At 42.6% G+C, this 25,215-nt stretch overlaps 1 protein-coding gene across 1 annotated transcript in view; it reads left to right on the forward strand.

The window, feature by feature from the left end:
• LOC146829884 (fish-egg lectin-like) overlaps positions 1 to 25,215 on the forward strand; it is a 58,957-nt gene that overhangs the window by 9,025 nt on the left and 24,717 nt on the right. The gene's annotated exons all lie outside the window — the stretch shown is intronic.

Here is a 25,215-nt window from a genome sequence, read left to right on the forward strand (position 1 = left end):
AGGGGTAAGCCTGGGGCGTGGATGAAACTCTGGGGCCCCTGGAACGCCTACCGCGGGGGTATTTGTGAGCCGCCGCTGCTACCGGCGGCCTCGCCGGCTCCGTCTCCCTAGATGGCGCCCCTCCCGCGGCCGCGGGCGCGCGGTCCCCCAGTCCCTGATCTACTCCCGTCCCCCTCTTCAGAATTTTGCTGCTGGTTCGGATCCCCCACTTATGGAGCACGTGTTGTCACTTTGGATCGTGGGTTGCCTTGCGGTTGTGGTTTGTTTACGTTGTTTTGCTTTAAGAAAATGGAACCGTACTGTGGGCATGGAGCTGTGAGGCCTGCACCATTGATCACTCCTGTCTTCCTACTGTGCACCGCTGAGAAAGTTTTTTGCTGTATGTATGTAATATGCTTTTGATGCTCTAGCGGCCGGCCGTGTGGTTGTAGGCCCATACCTGTAACTTCTATAAACTGCAATAAACGGTTTCAAAAAAAAAAAAAAAAAAAAATACCGACCACCTGTGTAAGCACAGGACACCCAAGATTAGGAGGAGAACGTGGGATTGAGGGCCGGAAATCTTGAAAAGGCACAGGAAGAAGGTGTGTTTGAAGACCTGAAGTCAACCACATGAGACAGATGGGAAGAGTGCATGAGAGAGTGAGAGAGGGACTGGCTGCTCTTCCCAAAGAAACCTTAAGAACCTCAAAGTAAGCCAGGTGTGCAGAGAGGTAATGAAGAAGCCAGCAGCTGGCGGGCCCAATAGGTCTCGCAACGGCGCCGTTTTTATTTCCTCTTACTTCCCTTGGTATGAGGAGCACCAATGTTTAATAGCTCGTGCCGCGGACTTCTGAGCAGCGTTCCACGCTCACACACTCTTTCTTTTTCAAAGTTAGCACTGACCGTATCCCTGGTTTTGACCCTGATGACCAAAGGCGGATCTCACAACCAACTGCAGAGAGGACACTTTCACTCCGATGGGCAGAGATATTATGGTGCACAAGTGCTAGACACAGAGACATCGGTCCAGCACACAGACACACCCAGCATGCGTCTAGGCTGAATAAAACAGTTTTCCTGTTTCCAAGCAGGACCTGCCAACTGCTGATGTGTGTGTCGAAAGTTTTCCTGCTGCGCCCTTCTCAGAACACTGGCTTCTCTCGAGATGTACTGGTGCGATTCATGAGAGGGAAAAAGGGTGTATTTCAGACAAAAGGATTATAGCCTAGGTTGTCGTTCACATGTGCAATTTGCAAATGGTGTATCCTGATCCCTGGAAATGCAGGAGTAAGTCAACTGGAAGTAACACACCACAGACAAATATTTGCAATGTCCTGGACTCCAAAACCTTAGTAATAAAGAACTTGGTTATGCACCAGCAATGTTTCCCTGGTTGGGGAAAGAGTTGAAAAAATCCTAACAATGGGAGGGTTAAAAGGAAGGCCTTTTTAGTGCAGCTGGATACTTGTGAAACGCTTTGTAGGTAAAAGCGAGAGACTGCCTAATACAATGCTGCCGCACAAAATGCCACGCGTTACCCACACACGGAAGTTAGGAGGCATTGTGTGAAAGAGCTGGTCAAATAAGAAATAACCCACCAGAACCTTTCCTGACGTCGTCGCAGCAGTAAAGAGCAAGCAATGCCAGACAGCACGTGAGATTAGGGTCAAGAGACCTCCAGCCGCAAAATGCAGGCGTCTTTGTACACAAATCACTGCAATGTTGTAGAGGAAAAATAGGTGATATGCAGACAGTGCAGTATGCGGGCTGAGGACTGCTGACATAGTGTGCAAGATCAGCTATCGAGGCTGGAGGAGCTGTCCTGGACCGAAAACCCACTAAGGCCTCTCACAGAAGATGCGCCTCTGTTGGAAGGGCTGATTGGACGGCATCTCTCCGGTTCTGGGCTCTCAAGCTAGTCTTGACGCTCTCGTCACACAAACATCCCATAAAGGGGAGAAGAATCACAACATCCCTTAAAGGGGAGTGAATGCATACATACCCCAAAAAGGGGAGGATAACTAACTCTCTTTAACGGGAAAGAGATCTACAACACAAGAGAAATTCATATATTTATAGTTTTCAAAAATCCACATCATATTTTTAAATAGAGGACCTGCCACATAGAGTGCACTCCAAAGGCCCCCGTAAATGAGACGAAACCCGCTGAACCAACACTAAGATAGTAGTGTACTAAGACACCCTTTAAAGGTGGGGCATCTAGCACGACATATGCATACAAAACAAAGAGAGCGTAATGACTCACGATGGGCATAACCACCGGTCTCTTAAATGGGGATATTACTCCCAAATGCATTACAGAAAAAAGTGTGATGAAAGAAAAGAGAAAATGAACATTCACGTTTAGCTATAAAAAATAACCAATTTGAATCTGACAGAGAAAAGATAAAGGAGGCCAAGGTTGTAAAAAGGAGCGCTCACTGAGAAAAAATTGTTAAAGCAGGATGGGGGGAGGAGGGTTTTAGGGTGGCAAGCAGCGACGGGGGGGAGGTGGTGGTTTGGTGATGGCACCACATGGGGAGATTAAGTGCTGAAGTAAGGCACAAGCCTGAAACCATTAAAAAAGAGTTCCCCAAAACAAAGACATAAAGACAAATGCGTAGAGATCAGTAATTGGACAGTGCACTGTGGGAGTAAACAAAAAACAAAAGGGCGGGACAAAGATGAAGGATTAACGAACAGCAAGCAAGCATTTTTGATTGACAATGGAAGGGATGAAGAAAAAGGCAATGGGTGGGCTTTAACCCTTCAGACTGAATACAGCATGTCTGGAAGACAACACATGTATGCTACCTAGGCTCGACCTAAAAAGATGATAGAACCCAAGATATCTCAAAGTTCTTTGTATGGGACTGTGAGGCAACCAGACCTCAGCCAACAGTTTATTCTTCCAGGCTGCCCAGAGTTCTTAGAAGTTATGTCTGCTACCGACGAAATGGTGGCAGAGGAACATACAGGTTTACCTCCTCAACACCCTTTTGATTACATTCAAACGTGTAGGCCAGTCGCTGTTGTGCACTGATAACAATCTGGGGGGCCACTCTCTATCATAATGTATATTATAGTGCGCCCTCATTCACCCATGACTTAGTGTCAAAAAGGCACAATCAGTTGGGCTAAGCATTATATTTATGCCTTCTTCAAACACCTTTCTTTGTATACTGATAAAGATGTGGTCCAGAATAAGAAGCTTGTCTTAAAAAGAACAAAACAGAGACATAAAATGCATACACGGATTTGTAGCGGTCTGCAATTTAGCAGTTTTTCACAGAATTATTGCTAAACACAACTTACCCCTAGGGTTTAAGGGACCTCTGCCTTTTCCTTCCCCTTCTCTTTGTATTATCAAAATTTAGCTACATGAGTCGTTTAATTTGAATTATATTCCAGCTTCCCCAGAGCTTTGCCTCACCAGATAGTTCATGGTGTCTATAGAGACACAAGAAGTGCAATTCCTAGTATGTCCAATAAAATTCTCTCCTTTCTCATGCACAGTGTCCTTTCAAACCTGTAACCTACTGTTCACCCATGTGGTCTCTGTCGTCTTTTTGCAAAATAGCCGCTGCATGTCTCAGAGCGTATGGTCAACTTGCTGCTAGGTGACTCCACTTCAAAGGTGCATCAACCTAACATCACTACTCAGCCATGTGCATAGGTCAGCAGTGGACTAGTTTTATGTTAGGACGTGATCCTGATCTCCAAAATGGGACTTTACATGCAAGATCCTCAGGGACTATTGCCGCTAGACTCAGGTGTTTATGGTTACAAAACTAGACAACTGCCTATTATGCCAACAACATATTATAGTGGAGGTTCTGTCTTGTAAGGGCACTTGCAATATTTCTATCCATAATAAATTAATGCGCAATTTCACACAATCTGCATGTGTAAATTGCAAATATACATCATAACATATTCTTTTTGTGTGCCTACTTCAAAATGATGAATCGAAATACCAAGGATGCTGACAGTCGCCATTTTTGTACTTACACTGTACTCATTACAAACCACTGTAACACACCTAGGAAACCCCACCTCATGTCTTATCCCTATAGATACAGGCATTTGTCTGCACTGTGGTAAAGATAGGGGAAGAGATTTCTTAAGCCTTGAAATCATCATAACTGTTATTCTCCAAACAATGAATTGACTATAATTGTTCATTGTCACAAATACAATACTGTGATGAGCATAGCCTCACAGATGATAATAATAATACTCATAGACATTCAGATATTGATTGTGGAGATTCCCTTTCTTAAAGCCCATTCCAATTTAGGAAAGAGCTGAAGGCGCACCTTTTAAAGAACAGTTATAAGACAGAATATTGATTACAAAAATATTTTGGTACAAATAAATTGTTGTGAAAATATTGTCAAGCAAAAGTTAAAGTATACATGCATACAATGCATAATATAAATTACAACAATGTCGAGTACCAAAATAGAGTGGTCCAAAATACCTACTTTATACCAGCATTTATGTGCATTTATTACAATTAGCCTGATTTTGAGTAAAATGTTAAATTATTATTTAAAAAAAGTAATTGATCATATCTAAATATTCACTGAAAAAAACCAAAGGTGTCAGGGACATTAAACCCTTGGGTGCGGGTTTATTTCCCGCGCTGTGCTGGAGAAATATACGGTGGGCAGGATTACGACGGCTCCCGGCCGTCGTGCGCACACGGCAACCTTGATGCACGACGGCCGGGATATTACATACACATATGTCATCAGATATTACATCACTGATGACATATGTGTCTTTCTGTAAAATAAATATTTATTAAATATGTATAGCTAAAGGTTAAAGGAAGGAAAAATGGGTAAATAAGTGTCTAAATACAGTGATGTAATATCTGACGTCATCAGCCCTGGATTGCGGTCGCGTGAGTTATAGTTCCCTTTAATAACTATAACGGGGGAATTTCATTGGTTTTTTACGAGTGAAATGTCCAGCTAACTATAACATGTGTGAAACCTATGGTTTTTTAAGTGAATATATATATTTATATATATTATCTACTGGCGGTCGCCAATAGATAGTTATAGTTAGGACCGAGTTCCCATAGGAAATCTGAAAATTCTATTTTGAATAACTTTGGCGCCGGTTGACTTATCTTTGTGAAATTTTCAAAACTAATGGGGCGCTCCGCTCAGCTCCTACCCTGAAAGTCTCGGGGTGATTCGTCAAGCGGGGGCTGAGATAAAAGGGGGTCCCAAAACGCGTTTTCCCCATGCATTTTCCCATAGGACCTTTAGTCGAAGGTACAGCCTGTACGGCTGAACAAAATTACTTGAAATTTGGCAAAGAGGTAGTCCTCAGGTCAGGCATGTGCCTTTTGCATATATGGTGTAAATCCGTTCAGTAGTTCCTGAGAAAATCAAAAGTAAAATCACATATATATCTGGGCGGAGCCTAACCACACATCTTATCGTGAGATCTGATTGGCTGTCAGCACTTCATCCAAGAAGTGTTGGCAGCCATCTTGGGACCAATATACATGATAGCACCTCATTAAAAAGCCTTGCAGTTAATAGAAGGTTTTAAGACTTTAGTTACATTATAAATCATTTGTTGATGGTACCATACTCATTTTAGGAATTGTGGTGTGTTCTAAGGTGATTTTACCATGTGAAAAAAGCCGTCTGCTGTGATATCATGAATCATGTTTGAGAGAAAACTATTTTCTCATGCTTTTCCCACAGAGGTTTAGAAGGTGATCTATAAGCTAAACTGAGAGGCATATTTTCTGTAAATTCACATTATCTTTCTCAGTCATGGGAGAATGAAGTCTGATATTCTCAGTAAAACATGCACATCCAACAAGGGCAGAGACTGTCAGTTGATTCCTTTGTGTTCTACTGCAGCTTCCCAGAGTGTTCTAAAGAACAACTAGAGCGCTAACAGTCCTACTTATGACAAAAGTATGGCACACCTGAAGCCATCTTGGTTGGAATAAAGTGGTAACTCTTAAAACATTTAATTTAAAAAGGAACAAAATGAGGGGGTTCATTTTGCCATAGAAAGTATGATTAGTGCTGCAGAAAGAAAAATTAGGGCACATGTTGTGTGACTTCTCAAATCCTCTTCTATTTCATTAAAAAATTCTGACATGCAGACTGAAACATGCACTTTCAATACCAGCAGCAGACTTCCCTGGTGAGCAGTAGCTTTACTACAGTAATCTAATAAGCAACTAGAGTGCTAACATTCTGAATTTATGGCAAATGTGTGACACATCTGAATGCCTTCTTGATGGAATCAAAGTAAAAAACTGAAAGTTTTTCCTACTGAGGAGATTGTAGTAAATGAGGAAATTAGGAAACATCATAACAAATAAGTCTCCCAAAATGGCCACCAGAGACAAAAGAGCCCAAGTGTAGCCCAAATGTCACCCAGATGTAGCCCAGGTATCGCCCAATGACAGAATGTCCCAGAGTGTTCTAACGAACAACTAGAGCGCTAACAGTCTTACTTATGACAAAAGTATGGCACACCTGAAGCCATCTTGATTGGAATAAAGTGGTAACACTTAAAACATTTAATTTACAATGGAAAAAAATGAGGGGGTTCATTTTCCCATAGAAATTATGAATAGTTCTGCAGAAAGAAAAATTAGGGCACATTTTGACTTCTCAAATTCTCTTCTATTTCATAAAAATATTCTGACATGCAGACTGAAACATACACTTTTAATACCAGCAGCAGACTTCCGTGGTGAGCAGTATCTTTACTACAGTGATCTAATGAGCAACTGGAGTGCTAACATTCAGAATTTATGGCAAATGTGTGACATATCTGAATACCTTCTTGATGGAATCAAAGTGAAAAACTGAAAGCATTTCCTACTGAGGAGACTGCAGTAAATGAGGAAATTAGGAAACTTCATGACAAATAAATTTCCCAAGATGGCCACCAGAGACAAAGGAGCCCAAATGCAGCACAAATATCACCCAGGTGTAGCCCACATGTAGCCCAATGACAGAAGTGTGCAAAACACTTATTTTTTGTGTATTTGCAGTTTTATATAATGCAGACTTGTCAGGATTGGAGTGCTTTACATGAGCATTGGTTACATTACACAAGATCAAATTCATTTTGGTTGTAGACATTGGGAGATTAAGTGATTTGACCAGAATCACAGAATGTTGAGCTGAAGCAGAAACTCCAACCTGGTTCCCCAGTTGCAAAGTCTGCAGCTCTGGAAGTAACACCACATCCTCTCCCCTAGGTGCAACATTTAATCAAGTGGTCAACTGGTTAAAAAAACATAAAGATTACAAATAATTTAAAAGTTCTTTGTCGCTATTTGAAAACTCAGAAAATGTGTCCTCACTTTAGTTTTTTAGAGCACTAACCATAATTTAATGCAAATAAGACCCTCTCATATATGTAATTTCTAAAGGAAATCCTCTAGGTATTACAGTTTTGATTACATCAAGATGACATCAGGCGTTCCACACTTTTGTAATAAATATGGAATGTTAGCAATCTAGTTGTTCATTGGGATACTGTTGAGAGGCAGAGGCCAGGGGCACGGACTCTGAAAATTGAAGGCAGGTAGGAGAGTGCAGAGGCAACAATTTGACCACACTGGGCAGGCAGGAAGGGCAGTGGCAGCACAACAGACTATGGAAGGCAGTGGAAAGGGGGGCAGGGGCAACAAACCAACAATACAGGACTGGCAAGAGAGGCTGTGGCAATATAATAGATCATTGTGGGCAGAAGGAAGAGGCAGTGGTAGTACAACCATACATGCCAACAGACCCGTTTCAGCCAGGAAACGTCCAATGTTTTTAAGCTCAAATGGGCTTTACTTGATCTGTCTCCTGTCTACAATCTCCTCTTTTTTAATGTAACTCAAAGGGGAAAATCAATACCCCAGTTTTTTTTCAAAATCTCCCTCTTACCAAGTTCAAAATGTTTGCAAGTATGGTACATTGGATCATGGTAGGCAGGATGAATTGGGGTAGGGACATGGACATGGACTCAGATAACAGAGGAGCGGAGGGACATGGAGAGGTGCACCAAACTGACCCTACAGGGCAGGCATCAGGGAGTGCAGCACAACAATCCATTCAAAGCAATAGGGAGGGGACAGGACCATGCACAGAGAACAGAGGGGAAAGAGCCAATGGTAGCTAGCTGACCATAATGGACAGACAGGAGACAAAGCTGCAGCATAACAGACCATAAAGGTCAGGAGGGATGGATCAGGGGCATTACAATGGAACAGGCAAGCCAGGAGGGAGGGAATAGGGGTCTGCACATGGAAACAGAGGGCTGGGGGCAAGGGGGCAGGGCAGGAGCAGCAAGATTACCATGGAGATCAGGCAGGATGGGCACTAGAAACAAGACACACCACGGAAAACAACAATGAGACTATGATGTGATACACACAGACCATGGAGGGAAGGTGGGAGAGGTCAGGGGCAGCTAGCTGACCACACAGGGAAGGTGGGAGGGGCCATGGCAGCACAGAAGACCATGCATGGCAAGCAGGAGGGATAGTGGCAGCACAATGGCTATGATGGGCAAGAAGGAGGGTGCAGGGGCATGCCCAAAGGACCATGGAGGATAGAAGGGAGGGTCAGGACCTGGGCACAGACAAGAGAGTTCAGGGGAAGGGGCCTCACAACAGACCGCACGGGGCAGGCAGAAGGAGCAGTTGCAGCACGACAGACCAGGGAGGGCAGAAGGGTGTGGCCGTAAAATGGACCATGGAGGACAGGAGGAAGGGGATAGGGGCAAGGCATGTGGACAGGCAATGTGGAGGTGGCAGGGACAGGTTACAGTCATCTGACAATGCTAGGCAGGTGGGAGGGAAGTGGCAGCTCAACAGAACACTCAGAGTAGATAGGAGTGGCAGGTCCATGGAACATAGTGGGCAAAAAGGATGGAGATGGGGCATGCACAAAGACATCGGAGGGCAGGGGAAGGAGAATAGGGGCAGCAAGCTAAGCACAGAGGCTAAGCAGGAGATCAATGATGGGCCATAGAATTGGGCAATGAAGGGAAGGAGGAGTGGACTGGTACATCATGCTAAATGGAGGGCAGTGGCAGCACATCAGACCATGCATGGCAGGAGGGAGGAGGCTAGTCCATGGATTCAGACAACAGAGGATAGGGAGGAGGTGGATGGGGCAGCAAGCTAACTGTTCAGAGAAGGTGGGTATTAGGAACTTTATTGTTTTTAAAATGTGTGTCTGTGCGAACTACTTAAAATATGAACAAGTATGCAGCATAATCTCACTTTTATTCAGGAAGAAGAGGACGTTTAAGACTGTGACTCCGGGCTCACTTGGCAGAAACACCCCCTGACCCTCCACCCCCCATCGCAAAATGTAATGTCCGTGAAAAGGGTAGGTGGACGCAGTGTTATATAGAACATAATCCTGAAGGCACGATTGAAAATGAAAACTAGATATAGTATATGGTATAAACTATGCACCAAAAAGTGTGATATAAGATGAACCGGGGAGAGAATTATAATATGCAATACATTGTGCGCAATGACAGATTCATTGGAGAGCGCGAGATAGCACAGGCACTAGCTCGTGCTATGCGATATGCGCCTTGGAGTGCAATATGCACAGGGCAGTGTTGTGTAACCTAACTAGTCTCTAAAGTTGTAATATAAAATATGTGCTGGGGAGTGTAACGTTGCATATGCACTGTGACAAAGATATGGATCCCAGATTGTAATATGTATGGCATAGCGCTGTGCATTATAACATAGGCATCGAGGAAGGCACGTTAGATGGGGCAATATAACCCGTGCGAAGGCAAGTGTGGCACAAAATATTCACGAGGTGGTGTTACAGTGCACATGGGCTAGAGAGTGTCATAGCATACGCACTAGCTGGTGGAATACAACACAGAGGTGTGAGGCACTCGGCGGGCACTGGTGGGTGTAACACAGCATTGGGCTCAGCCAGGAGCACGCTGTGACTCTCAAGTGAGGTTCTTCTCCTTTCCAGAGAGAAAAATATAAAGTATTACACATCCGGTGGTGGATGTGTGTTTTATTAACCATGAGGGGGGTTTCTTGCATAGTTTGGTCGAATTTTTGTTGAATCCCCTTTGAATGGCTTGGTGTGCGTGTATATTAAATGTGCCCGTCAATAGCTACCCATGTTTGTATAAATAAACGACAAGGGTGTCTACTTGGAGAGTACTCACCGGCAGGGGCGCCGGGATTAGGCACGGTAGGGCGTTAGACACGTCAGAGCTTCACTAGCGGTGTGAATACATTCCATGTGGATTCATTCTATGCATAGTTGCCTTTTAATGATTATCACGCAAATCGTCATGGTTTAAGGTATATACGGTTTGTCCAGCATGTCCTAAGTGTTTCCATAAATATATATTTTTTTAAAATAATAAAAAAAAAGGCCGGCCCCGGGGGATGGGGTCCCAGGGGCCATAAGTGGCCTGAGGAGGGGGGCAACGCAGCCCCCTCCTAAAGATTTTTTTTTTAAAAAGGCCATGACCCGGGGGTTGGGGTCCCCGGGGCCGATTAAGGCCTTGGGAGGCCAAATGTTTTTTTTTAAACAAAAAAATTAGGGTGCAGGCCCTGGGGGATGGGGTCCCCAGGGCCAGTAAATTAGAAAAAGAAGGGGGGCCGCACAGCCCTCCTTCTTAAAAACATACAATAAATAAAAGACCGGCATCGTGCCGGAGGCCACGCCCCCTCCTAGCAGCACTCTGCTATATATATATATATGTATTCACTGAAAAAACCATAGGTTTCAGGGGCGTTATAGTTAGCTGGACATTTCCCTCGTACAAAACCCTAGAAATTGCCCTGTTATAGTTAGTTCAGCTAACTATAACTCGTGCTCCCGCAATGCACTGCTGATGACGTCACATATTACATCACTCATGACATGGTCAGTGACATCACTGATGACATCACTGATGACATCTCAAATGACATCACTGATGACATCACTGATGATGTCATCCATGTTTTAAATTAGTGCATCTTCTCACACCCTAATATAACCTTTGATACACCGACTCAAAATGTCAGACGGCCATTTTGAAAACCATAGATACTCCAATACCAATAACTACATACCCACTCATTGACTCTTAGGTCTACATACACCTCCACTCACTCACCTGTACAGTCACTCATACTTACAGTCACTCCATACAAGACTATCATATGCATTTATACACCTATATAGACACTCACACACCGCCAATCATCCATTGAGGTACTGACACACCTAGTCAGTTGTGCAAATAATTAAACACAGTCCAATTTACTCACCTATACAGTTAAACACACTCAAGTTCACTTACTCATAAAAATACTAACAAATTCTGACACTCTTATACAATTACTAATACAAGCACACACTCATCCATACAGCCACTCCCGCAATCACACACTCTCACATATAGATAGTTATATACTCTTACACACATATACACTCCGTTTCACATATGTAGTTACTGACACATGTACAACTGAGATATACATTCAATCACTAACACACCCTTACATACACTCACCCAACCATACAGTCCATCACAGTTGCACTCTTAAAACCATGCACCCATAGAATCACCCACTCACACATCTATGCACAGAGTCACACACACCCCACCCACACATACACTCAGGCACCCATACAGATACTCAGACAACCAATCAATAACCCATATCGACACTCATATAGCTATTCACAAAACCATGCAGCCACTTATACACCAACAGACAGACAGATACAGACATTCACACAGTTTAGTCACTAGTCTGCAGTAAGATACATTTAATGACTCACTTATAGAGTCAGTTACGTACCAAGAAAATCACCCTTTCACTGTAAATATATAAAACATATTTAAACTTTTCAGAAAAACACGCATTCACTGGATGACGTCATCAGTGATGTCATCAGTGATGTCATTTGAGATGTCATCAGTGATGTCACTGACCATGTCATGAGTGATGTAATATGTGACTTCATCAGCAGTGCATTGCGGGGGCACGAGTTATAGTTAGCTGAACTAACTATAACTGGGGAATTTCTAGGGTTTTGTACGAGGGAAATGTCCAGCTAAATATAACGTCCCTGAAACCTATGGTTTTTTCAGTGAATTTCTAAGGTTTTTTAAATGCCAATTCCTAACTATAACGCCCCTGAAACCTATGGTTTTTTCATTGAATTTCAAAGGTTTTTTAAATACTAATTCCTAACTATATCAGGCCTGAAACCTATGTTTTTTCAGTGAATTTCAAAGGTTTTGTAGATGACAATTTTGTATGTATTAATTGTTATACTGATTTTTTTGATACTGATTTACTACATTTTTTAAACTATTTATTTTTAGATATATTTTTTAATTACATTATAATTACATTATAATTACATTATACATTACAATACAAAATATACTTTCTCAGAATTACTTTAGTTTAAATACTTGGCAAATAGGCAACAGACTTTTAAGTACAGTAGTTACAGTTGTTGCAATGGGCAACACAATTTCAAACACAAAGCAACATTGAGCTCAATGTGAATTTCTAGTTAAATGCAATTAGTTACTTTATGGATTACTTTTCTAACCACAGGACTGGATCCTAGATTCAGTCCTTGGACATCTCCTGTAAACAGTTGAGTAAAAGCGCTTTGGTTACAGTAGTGATTTTTAAGGAATATTATTGTATTTTAAAAGTTGACACTTAGAAACTTTTTCCCAAAGAATCACCAATGTTATCCTATGGCAGAAAATTGACTTAGCAGGTAAGTAATGTTATCGTTACTTTTTCTTACTCAGTGTTGGATCCTGGATCCAGCACTGGCCAACCTCCTGTAAACAGTTGAAAGAATGTGTTTAAGTCATACAGACGATTTTTTAGGAATATTTTTAGTTTGTGAAAATAGACACTTAGAAACTTTTCTGCTGAAAACCACACAATGGATTCCAATGGAAGGAAATACAAGTTACTGGTAAGTACGCTTAGAATTACTTTTCAGTGTCAGTGCTGGGCTAAAAGATGCAGCACTGGGTTCTCTCCTGATTACAGGTGAGTAAATCGGAATTCGTAGTTCGGCTGATTTTAGAGGAATATTTGTTTAATGGTGAAGGAAGCGGGATGGGCCTGAGGTGACGTGTGCAAACACGCCCTGTGGTGCGTTTTAAGTTGGGGAATTAATTCCTCTTCAATCCTGTGGTCCCCTGGGGGCCAACTAGCCCACCAGGTACTTCCAGTATGTGCCAGGGAGCTGCATTGCAGAGAGGTATTCAGAGGCCACGCCCCTTTTTACAACAGCTCCGTGGCGCTTACTGGAGGTACCTGGTGGGCTAGTTGGTCCCCAAGGACCCTCAGGATTGAAGTGGAATTAATTCCCCAACATAAAAAGCGCCACAGTGCATGTTTGCACAGATCTCACCTCAGGCCCCACCAATATAATTATTAATAGGGGAGGGGGCCGGGCGGCCCCCTACCCAAGTGAATGTTAGTCCCGGGGATCCCATCTCCCTTGGCCCAGCACATTGTGCAGTGGGAGGGGACTTGCAGCCCCCCACCCTGGGCCAATATTGCCCTGAGGATCACATCCCCTGGGTCCTGGCCAAATATAAATGGGAGAGAGGGCTGCGCAGCCCCCTTCCCCCCTGATTTTGGCACCAGGGACCCTCAACTTAAAATAGTGAAGCAAGAGCGGACTGCATGGTCCCCCTCCCTGGGGCGATTTAGGCCATAGAGACCCCATCAGCAGGGCCCGTACAATAAAAGGTGGGTTCCCTGGAGCCCACCCAGGGCACCCACTTTACCATTGTTGCGGGTAATGAGGGGAGCCCCAATACCCCGTGGCCCAGCCAGCCCCCTGCCTCCAGCGGGAGCCGACATTGCTTTTGCCTACAGGGAGCAGCTAAAAATGCTGCTCCCTCCAGATGGGAGCAATTATTTCATCTGTTTCCATGCCCGCTTCCCAGTGGGCAGGGAAACCAGATGCAAAGTCCACTCCCAGCAGGCGGGAACATTTTTCATGTGCCCGCCCACTGGGAGTGGACTTAATGTTTACGCTCGCTTGGCAGGATCTTTAAGATTGGTCCAGCAAAGCAAGAGCTAACACAGGTGTCCCTGCCCGCACTGGTGGGCAACCCGGGACCCAGCAGGAGCTGGCTCTGGGGACGGGGTCCCCATGGCCATTTTTGGCTCCGGGAGGGGGGCCGCGCAGCCCCATCCCTTTTCTGCGCGCAACCAGGCCTCCCCATTTCCAATTTCAGCTCTGCCCTTGGGAGTGGCTTTTCCAGGGCCGAAATCATTCCACCCGGGGAGCAAAAAAACATGCACCGGTAACAGCGCATGTTTAAAGAAAAAAATTAATTCCTGTGGATCCTCTGCAAATTCGTGGCCGAGGGGGTCAGGGTATACCTACCCGGCTCCCTTATGGTTTTTTTTGGTCATTTTTTCTTGAACTCGGGCAAGTCCGCATCTCAAGATAGCTGTCAATACTTCCAGGTTGAAGTGTTGGTAACCAATCATATCTCACGAAAAGATCTGTCAGATCCGCAAAGAATTTACATCTCTAGATATATATAACTCTTTTTTCTTTAATAACTCCAAAATTGCTGAATGGATTTACACCAAATTATGAAAAGGGCTCTCTCTGGACCAAGAGCTAGCTTTCTGACAAATTTGGTGTCATTACGTTCAGCAGTTTCGTCTGTAGTAGTTTTCAAAATCCCTGTGGGAAATTGCATGGGGAAAACACATTTTGGGACATCCTTTTTTCTCAGCCCCCGCTTGATAAATCACTCCAAAACTTTTCAGACAGCATCTGAAGTGAGTTGTACACTAGTTTTGAAAATGGCTCGAAAAATATTCCCCCAAACAGCGCCAAAGTTATTAGCACAACAAAAAGTGATATTCCTATTGAAACTAGGTCTTAACTATAACTTGACTATAACGACTACCAGTGGGGTTTTATATATATATACTTGACTTCAAGTCACTCATACAAGAATATGATATTCCTTAAGGACATTTTCTTACATTTTGTCAATAGTGTGCTGTATGAATATTGGCATACAAAGACACAGCGAGATCTTTACAGAAAATAGGAATAAGATATTCAAAGACTACTTCACTACTCAGAGCGGACTCGGATACTGACATATTCATATACAATTTTGGGAAATGCTATATTTAAAAGAGTACAATTTTATATGCTAAATAGAGCCTATCTAAAAAAATGTATGCATAGTAAATTTATTGAGGAGCTGTCTCCACCAGCCATGTTGTAATGGCTGGATCCTGACCTCCCCCATATGCCGTGGGACTGTCCAGAACTGGACCAACATTGGGAACGGTTCACTTCTTTTAAAAATAAGAACATTTAATATATTTTAGAGCTAGTGAAGCATAAAAAAATAAAGTAATTAAAATGCAGCAACATAGTTAAATAGCAATAGTGAAATAAATGTCAAAATATATACTTTTAAATTAAATATATTCTAAATATCTTAGCATTCCAAATAAAACTCATAAATTGTATAATTCAGGCTGAACTAACATGTAGTAAACTAACTCCAAATCAAACCTTACAAAACAACAATTTGAATACACAAATTACAAACCTGCAATCAGTAGGGAGAATGCATGCATTATGTGCCAGAGAGGTCAGATTTATTTTTGTGGCTCCAGTCTAACAAATATTGGGGAACATGCATACATTGAGGGCGATAGGGGGAAGGAGGAAAGGTAAATTTACCATACCTTCTCAAATCTAACAAATATTAGTAACAGGTCTTACATTTCGGGCGGGGGGAAGATTTGGGGCTTGCTTTAGAGTTTGGAAGATACAAACGTCACTGATATCCCATCTGCTGTATTACAAGTGCCTTTGAATATTATGCACTAAAAACAACTAGGGAAACTACATACATTGTAGGGTTGGCGTTAGATTTACCAATCTAACTCCAGTCTAACAAACATTATGGAAAGTGCATATATGTGTTTGTGGTGAGGGGCTCACATTGACTTTTTTAACTCTAGTCCAACTGACATCAGAGAAACAGCATAAACTGAAGAGGTCTTGATCACTTAATCAAAACTGTTAAGTAGCTATTTAAAATTGTCTAAAAGACCTACTTTTCAATTAAAAACCACTGCATTTTTTCATGAACACTGCCACATAAAGCGCAGGCACCTAAAATAAATTCTCACGATAATGAAGAACCAAAAACTTAGTGCAAAATTTGAAAATGTTACATATTTAATGCTTGAATTAATTTCAATTTAATGTATCAAAAAATGAAAAATAATTGATAAATTAATATAATTAGTAGAAATGTGTGATGTACGATTAATTTGAAGACTACCCACCCAATCACCCAATAAACCCCCAAAATATAAATACATATTTATACAATTAAAAGAACAATAAAAAAAGCAAATATAACATAGTAAACAATTAACAATAATTGATATCCACTTTAAAAATAAAGCTATCTTTCTGATTTTCCAATAAACCCCATAGCTCCAAATCTAAATGTATCATGCAATAAAAACATATTGAAAACATGTAAACATATACATAACAAACATAATCAACATATTAATCAATTTAAAGTCATGAATATATCATTAGAAAAACTACGAACCCAGAGCCCCAATAACACAACTCATTAAACTATACTTCAGTATAATATATTAAAAAAAATTATTACAAATTGGTTTCACAAAAATATAATGAAATGAAAACGTAATTCAATAAAACATAGTACAAATGATACTGTAAACAAAACTTAAACATTGCTATTATTGTAAAACAATAATGATACAGTAACCAACATTTAAACATTGCTATTATTGTAAAACAATAAACTTGATATACTTATCTTCTATGTTTTTTTCCTGAATATTTTTGTAGTCATGATATTTTGAACTCAATATTATGGTCACATGATATTTTTCAAGTTGATATTTAGATGAAACTCTGAGAACCCAGTTACCACTCCAATTACTATACCTGTAACTGTGCCAATGTTCTATGGTGCTCCATTCATTTTCGACTGTTTGTGTTCTACAAATTCTACTTACATACATAGAAACTGGGGTTACCTTTAACATGACTATCAAGTTTGAAAAGTTAACCCAACACTAGTAACTTCTGCCCTCTAATGTGTAAATCTATGCCTAGATCTCAAACACTGCTCCTTTTCAAAGAATATGTTTGTGTCAATTTAATCAATAAAGCTATGCTGTAAAAATGGAGCTGCTCCAAGTCCTTTGTGGCCTCATTGCAAGAGTGACAGCATCTGCTGAACATTACATTGAGGAATGGTTTCCTAAACTGAAGGCACCTGCAAGTTAAAAAAACACACATAGATTAAGCTTTACATCAATGAAACCATTCTACCGGAGGCTCAACACTTTTAGAAAATTCCCTTTTTGAGGCAGAGATTGAGTTTACTGTGACAAGTCATCATTGAGCCTGCCGCCTCGTCTCCCCCCCCCCATTGGGGTTCACCAAATTGTCCTGTCCTCATCATGGGTCAGTCAGGTGGCCAAATGCGTAGCTGTATGGATGGGAGACAACCAACCCTTCATGGCCATTCAAAGACTGCCACATTTGGCACCTCATATTTCAAGACATGAGTTACCAGCATAATGAAGTATTCTTCTCAAAAAGCGACCTTAAAGTGGGCTATCCTCAGCTGGATCAGGAGAAGTTATCACAATACCACATGGCCTTTGCTTCTTGCAAGAGCCTTTGCATGGATAAAACCACTCAATCTTGATGATTTGGCAGCAGGTGAGATCTGTCTAGAGGAAATGAGGACACTACTACAGGGCATTCCCAAGTGCATGAATTTCAGCTGTGACATTCTCACATTTGGGAAGACCAAGGAGATACTCAAGGCAACAGTGATAATGGAGTTTGGGTTTGCTGAAGTTAACGTCATACTCAGTTCGGCCAAATGCATATTTTCCAGACCAGCACTGATATCTACAGCTGCACTGCCTCATGAGAAGGCATGCGTCCAATCTGGAAGACTACAGGCTGGCACTTTTTCACTTGCACTAATGGACAATTCATCACTACAGTTATTGTTGGGTGTGACATTTTAGTAAGCCCAAGTAAATGAGAAATTCTGTGTTCATCTGTACCCCAATGCGAGACCTCATGAAGGAACAACACAAAATCCATGGTATGAGATCCAATTATACATTTCAGATGCCAATGACATGGCATATTTCGATCTTGCATTGTTGACAGAATTAGTTGTCACAATCTTAAGAGAAACCCAGTAGTTGTATAGGGTTGTAACCATTTTAATCTGTTTTTATTTTGTGAAGCAATTACTGTCCTCAGTGACCATCAAACCCTACTCTCTAACTTTATCAGGCCCAAAGCCAAAATACCAGCCTGCATAGAGCGATGGGGCTTGTAACTTTAGGGCTACCATTGCTGCATTGCCAGAAAATGGCTGATTTCTCAAGTGTTCTACTTGCAAGTACCACATCTGAGTCCTTGAATAGAGAAGACTTTATTTTTGTGCTAGCTGATCAAGCAAGACAGTCTGTGGCAATATTGGTAGCTGACCTCATAAGGCTGATGTAAAAGATTTCACACAAGAGACTGCCCCTGAGCTCATCCACACGCAACAATGGAGTGATCTGGTGGTTGAACCACTCATGTAGCATTCAGGAATCAGAATGTTTCAAGGTGAGCTTACACGTCATTTAAATGGCTTAACAACAAGAGGATCTTGCTTGGTTATCCCTAAAATGATGGTAGAACGGGTTCTGGAACTTGTCCATGAGAGTTACCACGGTATCATGTCCAGGAACTTGCAATTACAACAGAAAGTCTGTTTTTTTTCCATGACCACATAGTTGCAAAAATCTTAGGCAAGTGACAGGCTTGCAAGAGTCTTAGTGACCCGTGACGCCACAGCCCTTAAAAATACCAAAGGTGCACTAGGCATTTGGGAAGAGTTATTCATTGACTAAAGACATGTGCCCATAGGACAATGCCTTTGCGTGTCACAGACGACTGCTCCATATTTCCTGGGATCCTGGCTGTATCCAGCACATATGCTATCATTGTTCCAGCCCTTAAGGTTTTCAATACAGCTGAAATTAGCCAGTGTTTAAACCTTTGCAGACACCATCCTTGGTCCATTCTCTCTAGTGGTTTCCCATTTATTCTCCCATTGCCTTCTTTTTTCTGATTTGGTTCCTGCTTATCCCTACCCTATCACTCTCTTGAGCAAAGTTTTGAGACCTGGCATTTTTTGTCTGCTAGGGTCTCAGGAGGCAACCACAGGTCAGCATCCCAAAATGACCACATCTCGGCCAGCACTGAATATACTTTTGGCCACCTTCTCACTGCCCCCAGCCGTATGCCCCTAACTCTATGAGGGCCTTACTATATCTCGCCACCTCTTTGTTGACCCATACTTTTTCGCTCTGGCTTTCCCTCCTTTTTGATTAATCCTTACTTAGCCGTTGAGAGCCTCCCTTTCCCATTCTTCTTGCTGACCCTGTTCTTTTTTACCCTGGCCTACTACCTAATCTTTCAGAGAGTTCACCTTTTATGCTCTTTAATCTGATTCCCTGAGATTTAGCCCATCCCTCTTCCCCAGGTTCCAGGAGGGCCTTTCTATATAGCACCAACCCTGGGTTGTCCCTTCATGATTTACCCAGTCTTGTGTGCTGAGGCACATTTAACAGCATTGAGGGGCACTTCCATTAACCTTTGAGGCTAGGCCTAAGGTGCCTATGTTCATCACAAAAGCATACGTGGCTACACCTTTTTACGATGTATGTATATTTGAAGCCAAGATTCCAAACCACTGTGGATGGTATCCACCAGATGGACCTCCCTGGCACCACCAGGTGAAGTGTTATGGAATTTGGGAAATCAGAAGTCAACCTTACATCCGGAGACAACTACAGCTTGTGTGTGAGGCCCACCCTGGAACTGAGTCTCTTCCGACGCAAGATGCAGGTAGTTGTCCAACCCTCATCATTAGGGGTTAGTGGGTGAAATGTCGCTAAGTCCTGATGGGAACCACATGTATAATGAATGCGGTCAGGTGCAGGATGATGTGGCTGGAAGTTGGACACAGAGCCCTTGTATGCTTCCAGGTGCTACTGGAGAGAGACTTCTGAGAAGATCGGAATATGATGGGATACAAACTTAAGGACAAGAGCAGAAATGTACTACGATTGAGACCTGAAAAAACTAATCAGCATTTTGTATTGAAATCCTCTTATTAACATTGAGTAAAAACATCAAACAGCAAGACAATGTGTGCAAGGAAACACATATAAAGGAACAGCCTTGATCAATAGTACAAGTAATACAAGCTGAGAAATAATGACCATTCACTTATTTTGAGTGGTCACTGCTAGTGTCAGAATTATTTTTGCTTTTCAGTAAGATAGTCGAGAGCTGGTGATTTAGCTCAAAGCTTCATCATTCGCAAGATCTTGAATGTCTGCATCTTCACATTCTTGACACATCTCTAGTGTCTGATGCTTCTAAGTCATGTGCACTTGAGACCTATAGTCATTCAATTTTGGGCATTCATCGGTTTCCTACGTGACGTCTTTAGACTGGTTTTCTATTTTAGGACCCCCTGTATTAAGAATCAGCTTTGTTATTCCAGTCTCTACTCTGGAATTGGAATTTAGAGCCGGTTGTATTACTTCTCATTGCAAAGTATATGATGACACACTATTTTATACAAAGAGCATTATCCAAATCCTTCCAAAATTGCCTTTAGTTTTTAACACAGTCCATGGAGAATATCAGACATTGTTCATTGGTCCTTGTTTTTTGGAAGTGGGATGTGTGAGTGTGCTACTACACAAGAACAGGGCGACAGACGTATATGTGGATATGTGTACATGCAAAGATCTCATGCAGTAGTTTGCCTCTGTGCTGGTTCATCTAAAAATCCTCTCTTAGGAAATGTGATGTTGGTCCACAAATCCCGCCTAGAATGGGTGTTCTAGATGCATCCAGGTGGCTTACGTTAAAGACACCTTATAGTTTAGGAGCATCTGTTCTCCAGATTTCATCAAGGACGTTGAATGAAACGTTGCTCTCCACTAGTAGTTTTATGTTTTTAGTTGTGTATCTCTAATTGCAGCATAGACATTTACCGTAGCATCACATTTGAATCCTAACTTTAAGTCACCGATTGATCCCGCCTACCCCAGGGCTGCGTAGCACAAGTGTCACAAGAACTTGGGTTTAGGGATCTGATCAATGGTTTGCTACTGCAACTGCGATTACACATCGTTAAAACATACCTACCTGTGGTACATTTCTTTTGACGAGCTGCATATACTATAGGTGCTAACGTAATTCAGAAAGGTGAGTACAAGAACAATTGTCTACATCAATGTGTGAATGGGCAGTAGGAAGAGGAGATATTTATTGTAACAGTTGTTTTGCAGTTTTTGTATCAGACCATCATGTTCTGAGTGAAAGCTTCCAAAATCCAGGTCCCGCCATTGATTATCCACAAAACTTTCAAACATTCACCATTAAGAGCTGCAGATGAAGGTGTGCGATCGCATTCCCAATTAAGTGTCAGAATGGTCTATTATTGCCACTTCTTAGGCGTTTCTGCAGAAATCCATAATTTACGGGTTATACTGAAAAGTAATTCACAACAAAGCTCCCGAGTTTGAGTGAGTAGCTCATCCAGTCATGTTTTTCCTTCACGCTCAGGGACTTGTAGTCCTGAATTTATAATAGTATAAAGAGGACTACCAGTCCCACAATGCAAAGCAAAAGTCCAAACTGGAAGAGCATGGCTTGGAAAACTTAATTGTACTGAATTAAGGATGCATTTGGAGAATTTTACAGTAACAAGAATAGGCATGAAGTCTCACTGCCAAGTTTCCCAGTTCCAAGCCTGACTAGTTAGTCCAATTCCCTTTTTGTCCTAGAATTGTGGGACTTGTAGTCCTTGGTTTATACCGGGACAAATAAGACTGCAAGTCCCAGAATTCTAAATAAAAAAGGGATTGGATTAACTAGTTACGCGGGGACATGTGAAACAAGGAAGGTATGATAAAGTATGATCACTGCCCCCTTCATTCTCTTAGAGGTCCTCTTTCTTCCAAAGACATATTGTCAAACATAACTAGGGTAAAGTAGGTGTAAAGGGGGTTGGCCTCTAGCAAGGGCGAGCTTGACACATGCCCAGGGCACCTGTCTTCAGGTTATGCGAAAAGCAGCGTCCCTCTCACTTGGTTCCAGTGATAACAGTTATGTTGCTTTTAAAAGCTTTTTTTATGAATCAGCTATGCAATTGTTTTCGCACCCCACCAAGCCCCTTCCTTCACCTCCAGCTCCCGCTCCAACAGCTCCCCTGTCACCTACCAACCACTTAGCACCTGTGTGGCGGAGCTAAGGTGGTTCAGGTGAGTTGGGGGAGGAGTGGAAAGGTTTGTGTCCAGAGGTAAGTCACTGCCCTGATGTAATGAGCTGAGGACTGGCCATGCCCACACACTGATTTTGGTGGTGGTCTTAAACGTGCCCATGCACGTCTCACTGGGCTATGCATGCAATAGTCGGGCCCTAAGCCAGACGCATCCACCACACTTACAGTCGCAGGTGTGTACCAGGTTTCCACCCCTGGTGCAGCATACATATGAAGTTGCCCAACTTCCAGTAGCACTACATCTGCTGGCTCGTTTTATTCACCAATGCAAAAAGAACAATTTATGGACGGAATGCAGAACAATGTCACACATTCACCCCAGTACAGAGATCTGGGCCTAAATCCATCGTTTGTTGGATGTATGACGTTACAACGCACACTTTTACAACGCATGCACTTACAACACATTTTTTACAACGCATAATCCATTACAACGCATGACATTACAACGCATGACACTACAACGCATTTTTAAAAAATACCTTTACAACGCATTGCCATTACAACGCATACTACCTTTACAACGCATACCATTACAACGCATTTTATTAAATTACATTTAAGGTAAGTATTAGATAGTATAGGGGTAAAAATTACTATTCTAACTCCAGGGGGTGCAACAGTAGGGTAAGTGTTGGATAGTATAAGGGTAAAAATTACTATTCTAACTCCAGGGGGTGCATCAGTAGGGTAAGTGTTGGATAGTATAGGGGTAAAAATTACTATTCTAACTCCAGGGGGTGCATCAGTAGGGTAAGTGTTGGATAGTATAGGGGTAAAAATTACTATTCTAACTCCAGGGGGTGCATCAGTAGGGTAAGTGTTGGATAGTATAGGGGTAAAAATTACTATTCTAACTCCAGGGGGTGCATCAGTAGGGTAAGTGTTGGATAGTATAGGGGTAACAATTACTATTCTAACTCCAGGGGGTGCATCAGTAGGGTAAGTGTTGGATAGTATAGGGGTAAAAATTACTATTCTAACTCCAGGGGGTGCAACAGTAGGGTAAGTGTTGGATAGTATAGGGGTAAAAATTACTATTCTAACTCCGGGGGGTGCATCAGTAGGGTAAGTGTTGGATAGTATAGGGGTACAAATTACTATTCTAACTCCAGGGGGTGCATCAGTAGGGTAAGTGTTGGATAGTATAGGGGTAAAAATTACTATTCTAACTCCAGGGGGTGCATCAGTAGGGTACGTGTTGGATAGTATAGGGGTAAAAATTACTATTCTAACTCCAGGGGGTGCAACAGTAGGGTAAGTGTTGGATAGTGTAGTGTAATATTATGCGTTGTAATGGTATGCGTTGTAATGGTAGTATGCGTTGTAATGGGATGCGTTGTAAAGGTAGTTTTTAAAAATGCGTTGTAATGGTATGCGTTGTAATGTCATGCGTTGTAATGGATTATGCGTTGTAAAAAATGCGTTGTAAAGGTAGTGCGTTGTAAAAGTTGCGTTGTAAAGGTTGTTCCCCTCGTTTGTTTGCTCACCATGCCATTCCAGTTTGGACCCAGCCATATGCAAATCAGTCTTGACCCTGTGCCTCATGGGAACAGTCCAGCCAGAGCTGCCAAGCCAGGTCCTCCCTCGACTGGAACCAAGCATCCTAGGACCGGTTTCGGGGTTTCACCCCTCTTCAGCCAGGATGGCTTGATTCCAGTGGCACGGAGAGCACAGGACTCACGTCTGAGCATACCCGTCCCACTCCGGGTGACAAATGCAAAAACAACAGTTGATGGACAGAATGCAGAACAATGTCATTCATTCACCTCAGTACAGAGATCTGGGCCTAAACCCATCGTTTTTTTTGCTGACCATGCCATGTTATATTCACCGTGGTACAAAAGGGGGTGGTGATGGATGGAGCATCAGAACCAATCAAACACTCACACCCAGTCAACAGATCTGGGTTTGATCCATCACCATTCTTTAGCCCACTCTGCCACCCCAGTTCAGACATGGCCATATGCAAATCAGTCTGACCCTGTGCCTCATGGGAAGAGTCCAGCCCGAACTGCCAAGCCATGCCTTCCCTGGACCGGAAACAAGCTTCCTAGGACCGTTTTGTGGCATTTCAGCCGTCTTCAGCCAGGCTTGCTTGAATCCAGTGGCAAAGTGAGCAAGGGACTCACGTCTGAGCATACCCTGCCAACTTATGGCGAACAAAGCGGTACAAAAGGGGGTGGTGATGGATGGAGCATCAGAACCAATCAAACACTCACACCCAGTCAACAGATCTGGGTTTGATCCATCACCATTCTTTAGCCCACTCTGCCACCCCAGTTCAGACATGGCCATATGCAAATCAGTCTGACCCTGTGCCTCATGGGAAGAGTCCAGCCCGAACTGCCAAGCCATGCCTTCCCTGGACCGGAAACAAGCTTCCTGGGACCGGTTTGTGGCATTTCAACCGTCTTCAGCCAGGCTGGACTGTACTCATGAGGCACAGGGTCAGACTGATTTGCATATGGCCATGTCTGAACTGGGGTGGAAGAGTGGGCTAAAGAACGGTGATGGATCAAACTCGGATCTGTTGACTGGGTGTGAGTGTTTGATTGGTTCTGATGCTCCGTCCATCACCACCCCTTATGTACTGCTATGTTATATTCACCAGCAGCAGTTAGTGAGGTTGCCAACATTTCTTCCCGGCCAACGTACTTTCTGAGTAAGGAACGTCTCTGCGTGTAAGAGTAAAATAAACTAGTGCACGTCAGTTTAATCAGGCGGTAGAGAGAGAGAAAGATGGACACTGCCCAGAGACACTAC

The sequence above is a fragment of the Triturus cristatus genome, chromosome 5_2, assembly GCF_964204655.1.
Source record: "Triturus cristatus chromosome 5_2, aTriCri1.1, whole genome shotgun sequence".
Lineage (NCBI taxonomy): Eukaryota > Metazoa > Chordata > Amphibia > Caudata > Salamandridae > Triturus > Triturus cristatus.